Raw genomic sequence first — 6,857 nt, 5'->3', positions numbered from 1 at the left:
TATAGACTGGTAGTAGCACACAGAAATAGAGTTAAAAAATTAATAAATTATAAAGTAAAATTATTTACTTTTGTAGTTGAATACTTTTATCATATCAAATTTAATTCGACAATAAATAATTTAAGAATATTAAAAATTAATGATTTTAATTGTTTGTATGGACAAATCTAGTTAAGCTACTTTTTATTTGAATAAGGAATATTTTTTTGATTTTTAAGAGTAATAACTTAAACTAATCATTAACTTAAATATCATAAACTTAAATGAATCATTTGACGTATCGTTGAAAAAAGTAGGTCTAGTGAGGGTTGGCAAAATAAATCGTAGCCACAAAAAGAACCACATAGTAAAATAATATCAACATGAATATCAATTTCTTCTCACGAGGGGAGACTATAGTGATAAGATCCTTTATATTTATTGAAATTATTGAATCTAAATGAGATAAATATCAAATGATTTGAAAATTCTATTCTAACTCAAAAAAAAAATGCAAAATTTTAGAAGCCACAAACGGATTTGAACCTCGTACCCTAGGCGTTAAANTATTGAGAGCCACAGACGAATTTGAACCTCGTACCCTAAGCGTGAAAGACACAGGTGTTACCTATTCATCAACTGTTCGTTGCTTTTGTTGCATGATAAAATTGGCTATTTAAGCTAACTCAAATTTAAAAATTACTTTTTCGACTTTAAAAAAGTGAAAAAAATTTAATAAGTTTAATTTCATATGTCTTATGAACTTTATTCTATGTCAATTAAATTATGTAATATTCATGAAAGTCAGTTTATTCCCCTAATAAGATATTTTAAAATAAAATAAAATACAAAACCCAGAATTTTAATAAAAAAAATAGCATATTTTTGATTATGGTAGCCATTTGCGCATAGAAGATATGTCGTCGGGACAAATTTTTTTTTTTCATTTAATAGTACATAAAATAAGCTTTAATTTGATATATGTTTAAAGGACGCAGTATATCCGGAACATTTTCAAAAATTAAGTTGAAAAAGTTAGTTTTTGTAAAAAAGTTGCTATTTTAAATCCCCCCTGTGAGCAGAATAAGTGTTAGATTTTCAAAAAAAAATGATATCAAATGAAAGAAAATTACCTAAGGTTTCAATATAAAGAAATATTATTTTGATTAGTTAATATTTGAAAAAGTTATGGCAGTTTTAAGTACAAAAAACATCGTTATAAAAGGTGATTTTTATCGCAAATATTACATTTTTTTTATAATTTCGACAGCCATTTGCACATAGAAGATAAGGTGTCGGGACAAATTTTTTTTTTTCATTTTATAGTACATAAAAAAAGCTTTAATTTGATATATGTTTAAAGGACGCAGTATTTCCGGAACATTTTCAAAAGTTCAGTTGAAAAAGTTCTATTTTTTATACAATGTTTCAAAGTTTGAACCCCCCCTATATAAGGGGAAATTGTCTAATTTTAATAAAAAGTATGTCAAATGGAAGATGTACTTATAATGTATTTAGAAAAAAAAAAATTGTGCTGATACATGCATTTTTCGAAAAGTTATAGCATTTTTAAGTTGAAAATTAAAAATTGAAAATCGAAAATTTTAACACAAAAATAGTGTTTTTTTAACTACGGCAACTGTTTACATGCAGAAGATAAAGTGTCGGGACAAATTTTTTTTTTTCATTTTATAGTACATAAAATAAGCTTTAATTTGATATATGTTTAAAGGACGCAGTATTTCCGGAACATTTTCAAAAATTAAGTTGAAAAAGTTAGTTTTTGTAAAAAAGTTGCAATTTTAAATCCCCCCCCATGAGCAGGTTAAGTGTTAAATTTTCAAAAAAATTATATCAAATGAAAGGAAAATATCTAAGGTTTTAGTTTAAAAAAAAATTATGTTGATTNGAGGATAATATCTAAGGTTTTAGTTTAAAAAAAGATTATGTTGGTCTGTTGATTTTTGAAAAAGTTATGGAAGTTTTAAGAAAAAAAAGTGAAAAAAATGACAAAATTTGTCGATTTTTAAATTTGTAATTTTTTTGGATATTTCCCCCATTTGCGGGGAACGAGGGAAAATTTTTAAATTTTTAAGGGTAATGTCTTCAACTAGATACAATTTGTGATCTTTTGACGTATTGTTAAAAGAAATCGGTCCAGTGAGAGCTAAGAAAAAGTAGTGACAGACACAAAAAAAAAAAAATAAATAAATAAATAAACACATCATGGTAAAATTAATATCTTCTCAGCTTCGCATCGAAGCTAAAAATACTCATTATCGAAGTAGTTAAGGATATAAGTTTTAAAATTTCCAAACTTGCACTTTATAACTATCTACCTAAAACGTGTTTATTTCAAGTTTGTGTTTATAATAAAAATGATAACCAAGATACGTGAAAACAAAATAACACAACGACGGACGGCCTGCGCTAGTCGCCATTATAATATGATATCGCGATTCGTAGAAGTCAAAGTCACGTCTTATTAAATCCGGGATTTCCGGGCAGTACCATCACGCTGTTTAATAATAAATGACATAATCACTCGAACGTTTATACCAATTTACTAAAGTATTATATTATGTTTGCTATATGCCCCAATGTCGTTCTGTTATCATGTGACGTATATCGGTATTAATTTTGCAGCCCAAATTATATAAATACAAAACAATATTTATTTTTTAAAGTTGATTTTTTCATAAGCCAAAGGTTAAAAAGTTTAAAAAATTTTTTTACGTACGTGTGCATTTACATGCGGGTGACTCTTATTAAAATTTATTAATTATACGTTCACAGATTTGCCAGAGATGTCGCGAGGGCCAACAGGTGGTTGGCTTTCGTAGCGACGTGCGGTTACGATCCGGCGGCCGTACACTTGCGGAGCGCTTTAATTTGTTCCAGGCATTTCGACCCCGTCAACGATTGCCGTACCAACCCAGTCCGCAAGTTGCTCATTAGCAATGCTGTGCCCACCGTAAGCCGCTACTTATATATTTCGTTGCTCTGGATGCGATTATATTATTTTTTTATTATGTTCAGGTAATTGTCGCCAATCCCGAAGCAGCACGACTCTCTCAGTCGGACGCAAAACAGTCCCATACTACCTATATTTTAATAATTGCTTTCGCGGGATCTGATGGTTTCATAATTGTTTCAAGTGTAATCCCTAACCGAATCTATGAGGGGGGGGGTGGTCTATATTGATACGTTCACGAGGTTTGGTCGGTCTCCAATTTATTTACAACCATCAAATTCCGCATCCGCGTGTTGTCCAATTGCAATTGTTATGGTGTGTAATAAATACATTTCGGTTGAAATCGTTGGCATCGCTGTTGGTGACGAGGCGGCGGTTGGCGATATAAACGATGTGGTACGAAATAGTTTTTTTTTTTCAAATTTAATACAACTTTTTGAATACTTATAATTCGTTCGAAGGTCGAAATCGTTGAAGCCGAAGCGTCACCCGAAATAGTCGACGTCGGTCCGCTCGAAGTGAGTAGTGTTCATTACGTCGTGTTATAATAATTAAAATAATATTATTTTTTTGTTAACGTGCAGGTCGAAGTGGTCGGGGCTCCCGTCAAACCGTCGCCTGAACGTCAGTAAAATTATTCAATTGCTTTTAAATACGACGGAAATAAAGACTTTTAATTCTTATATTTTTTTCTCTCCCGTTGTGTGTAGCTTGCCGCCGCCGTCGGAGTTCCAAACGAACGAGTTCTCGACGTCGCTCCGTTCGAAGTGAGTTTAGTCATTTCGAATATTACAATAAATAGTATATATATATTAAATATTGAATTCGGCTTAAATATAACGGAATGTGTTGTACAGAGTGGCGCGCATTATACTATGAAACGGTGTACTTTATTTTTTGTTTTACGAAAATTGCCAACATTTGTTTAGCGACATTATCGTGCGTCGTCGTGACGGTTATGTTGCCTATTCAGCGTGGAACGGCGTTTCTCTTACCCTGCTCCGGTATATGTTTTCTACTAAGTTAGTATTTTTTTATTTGTTTTCCAACATTTATATATTTTTAAATTCCACCTGGAACTATTATTATGAATTATTAAAATCGGTTTTTCTCAGTGTTATTCTTTACGATTTATATATATATATATATATATATATTCATTTGTTTGACACTATTTTAATGGGACAAGTGGTAATTACAATTTTATTGAGCATAACTAATTTCTTTGCGTAATATTTCTCGAAATGCAATCGGATGTTATGCGCCATTTATTATTATAATTATTTATTCATTTATATTTAGACGACGCGAGTCTTATGACCTCTGCCCGTACACTAAGCCATTACACAACAGTAATTAGAATGTTGTTTAATATAAAACACACACATATATATATATTTAAAATATTTATTCAATACGAAAAAAAAAAAAAATCAAAATGTCAAAAATATTACTAAACATATTGTTTATATATATTATAAATATTGTTGTTCATGATTATTATTATTGTTATTATAGTAATTGAATATATTATTCCGTCACTATTCAATAGATTTTAGCAAATTAACTATGTGTGATATTTTTCAAATTTTATATTTCTAACAATGCATTTTAAATATTTATTATATACACATATATCCCTGTATCGAAATGCGACTAATCGTCGTTATAGTTATCGATGTTCTTTCATTTCACATTCTTTATCGACACGATTAATAACTTTGAAAATAATTAAATCCAACTTTACGTGCACAGGACGATCGATAGGGTAGGAATCCGGAACGAGAACAAACCGGCGGTGTTGTTGACGTGGTGTGGTACACGTGCAACCGGTCGAACGCATAGCTCACGTGCGAGACGTTTTACCGGAGGAGAATTGCATCGGACGGATGAATTACGTTTGTAACGCACGTGGAAAGGTTAAGTGTTAGTAACGATGCGCGGTCTTATTTTTCTCTGTGTTGCTCTGATGGTTTGGACCAAGTATTATTGCCTGTTCCAGATCTGTTGAAGGACCTGTGCGGCACAATCGCGATCCTTTAGAGCGGAAATCCGCCCATACAACAGCGCGCTGGCGTTCGCTTCGTTCATAGTGAACGACCCGCCCGCCGATAGAGTGCCAGAGGCGTGTTGACCGCACGCGGACAGATGTACCACAGGTAACGATGCGAAATCAACAGTAATTTGTTACTCCTCTGATTTATCGGCAACCTTACTGTTGTTGGGTAGTTATTATTTTTTAATAAAAATATCATTGTCAATCTCTTACGTCAGTCGATCGCCCGGTACTTTTACAATGAAACCGCACCCTTTTAACAATTGTTCCGATAAATGTATAAAATACGCGTCGGCCAAGTAACCGGACTCCATAACGTTTATCGTATTTCTTACAACTTTTAGATCGACTTTAGTTTTAAAATGTTTTTCGTATTGCATTCGAACGGCTCAGGGAGCTGATGCGTACAGTTATTAAAATTTAATAATATTCGTTCTTTATTAACGTCAGGTAAATATTTTTGAAATGACTATTCGTTGAATTACGTCGAATCAAAGTGGATTTAATTATTATCGTTATTATTAACGGGTCCACCTCGATTCAAATCGAGCGATCCGTGCGGCCGTTTACATCAACTAATATATACATTTATTCAGCGGTGTTTCCGTAAAAAACTTATTTCTACATTACGCATACGAACAATATATATAACGCTTCGACATAAAAAATACGTTACTTTTTTACTACGCTAACGACGTTAATCAAACAAATTGTTAGCACTCCACTTTCGCGTTTATGGAATGCGCGAATGAAATATAATTACATTTAAAATATTAATCATTTAAAGTCAGTGGCGTATTTTGGAGGGTGTCCTCCATGTCTGGACACCCCCGACTTAAAAAAATGCGTAATATATTGGTATTAACTTTTTTTTTATAATATATTATATTTATTTATTATAAAATAAATGGTATTTTAAATAAATAAAAAAATTGAAGATAATTTGATAGGATTCGACGACACGTATTTATCTACATTTTATCAGAGATTTCTAAAAATTATTTGGATTTCATTGGGTCATTTAGATAACAAAAATACCCGTAGCAAAAATATAACAACGGAAATATTGTGAACTTGTAGTTCATTTTTAAATTTATTTTATAGTTTATCAGTTTATATAATTAGAAACAAATAAGTTTAGTTATCCCTATTCAATATACCGCATTCATAAAAAATACAGAAAAGAATTTTTTATAATTAAAATAGTATTTAAAAAATAAACAAAAGTTATGAAATTCTTTATGAATCGTCATTTAGTAAAATTAAAATTAAGTTGTTAAGATAGCAGATACACTTGTTAACTTAAAAATTTATAATTGGCTGACTTTTTAACTTAATTGTATCCATTACTGTATATTTGTATATTCACATAACAAGAACATTAAATTATTTCAGTTTATATAAATTTATATTAAATTTGAATTTCTTTAATGAAATAATGTTACAAAGAAAAATAAGATTTAAATAAAATAACAAAACAACAATTAAACATAGAAAAAGTAAAAAAAATGTTTGGTGGTATACAAATAAAAATTTCAATTTATAGTGAATATTAAGAAAATTAATATAAAATACAAAAATAAAATTTCATTCATAAAAATATTAATAGAATAGCTCGCCAGCAATAATTTCATTTTTGTGTCTTAATCTTATAAAAGGCATAAAATTTGCATTTATTGGTGTTGTATCTCCTCGAGACATTTTTTCTGCCAGCTCAACAGTAAATGGCCCACAATCATGTCCATTGGTTTGGCGAGATGTCTCGCCTATTTGTAATGTCCATGTAGAAGCTTTTCCTTTTTTGTCCATCTCCCATTCAATTAAGAAATTTTTTAATACCATTGGATA

This window comes from Daktulosphaira vitifoliae, unplaced genomic scaffold (assembly GCF_025091365.1).
Source record: "Daktulosphaira vitifoliae isolate Bord-2020 unplaced genomic scaffold, ASM2509136v1 Scaffold_3, whole genome shotgun sequence".
NCBI classification, from domain to species: Eukaryota; Metazoa; Arthropoda; class Insecta; order Hemiptera; family Phylloxeridae; genus Daktulosphaira; species Daktulosphaira vitifoliae.
This window is presented reverse-complemented; position numbering follows the sequence as displayed.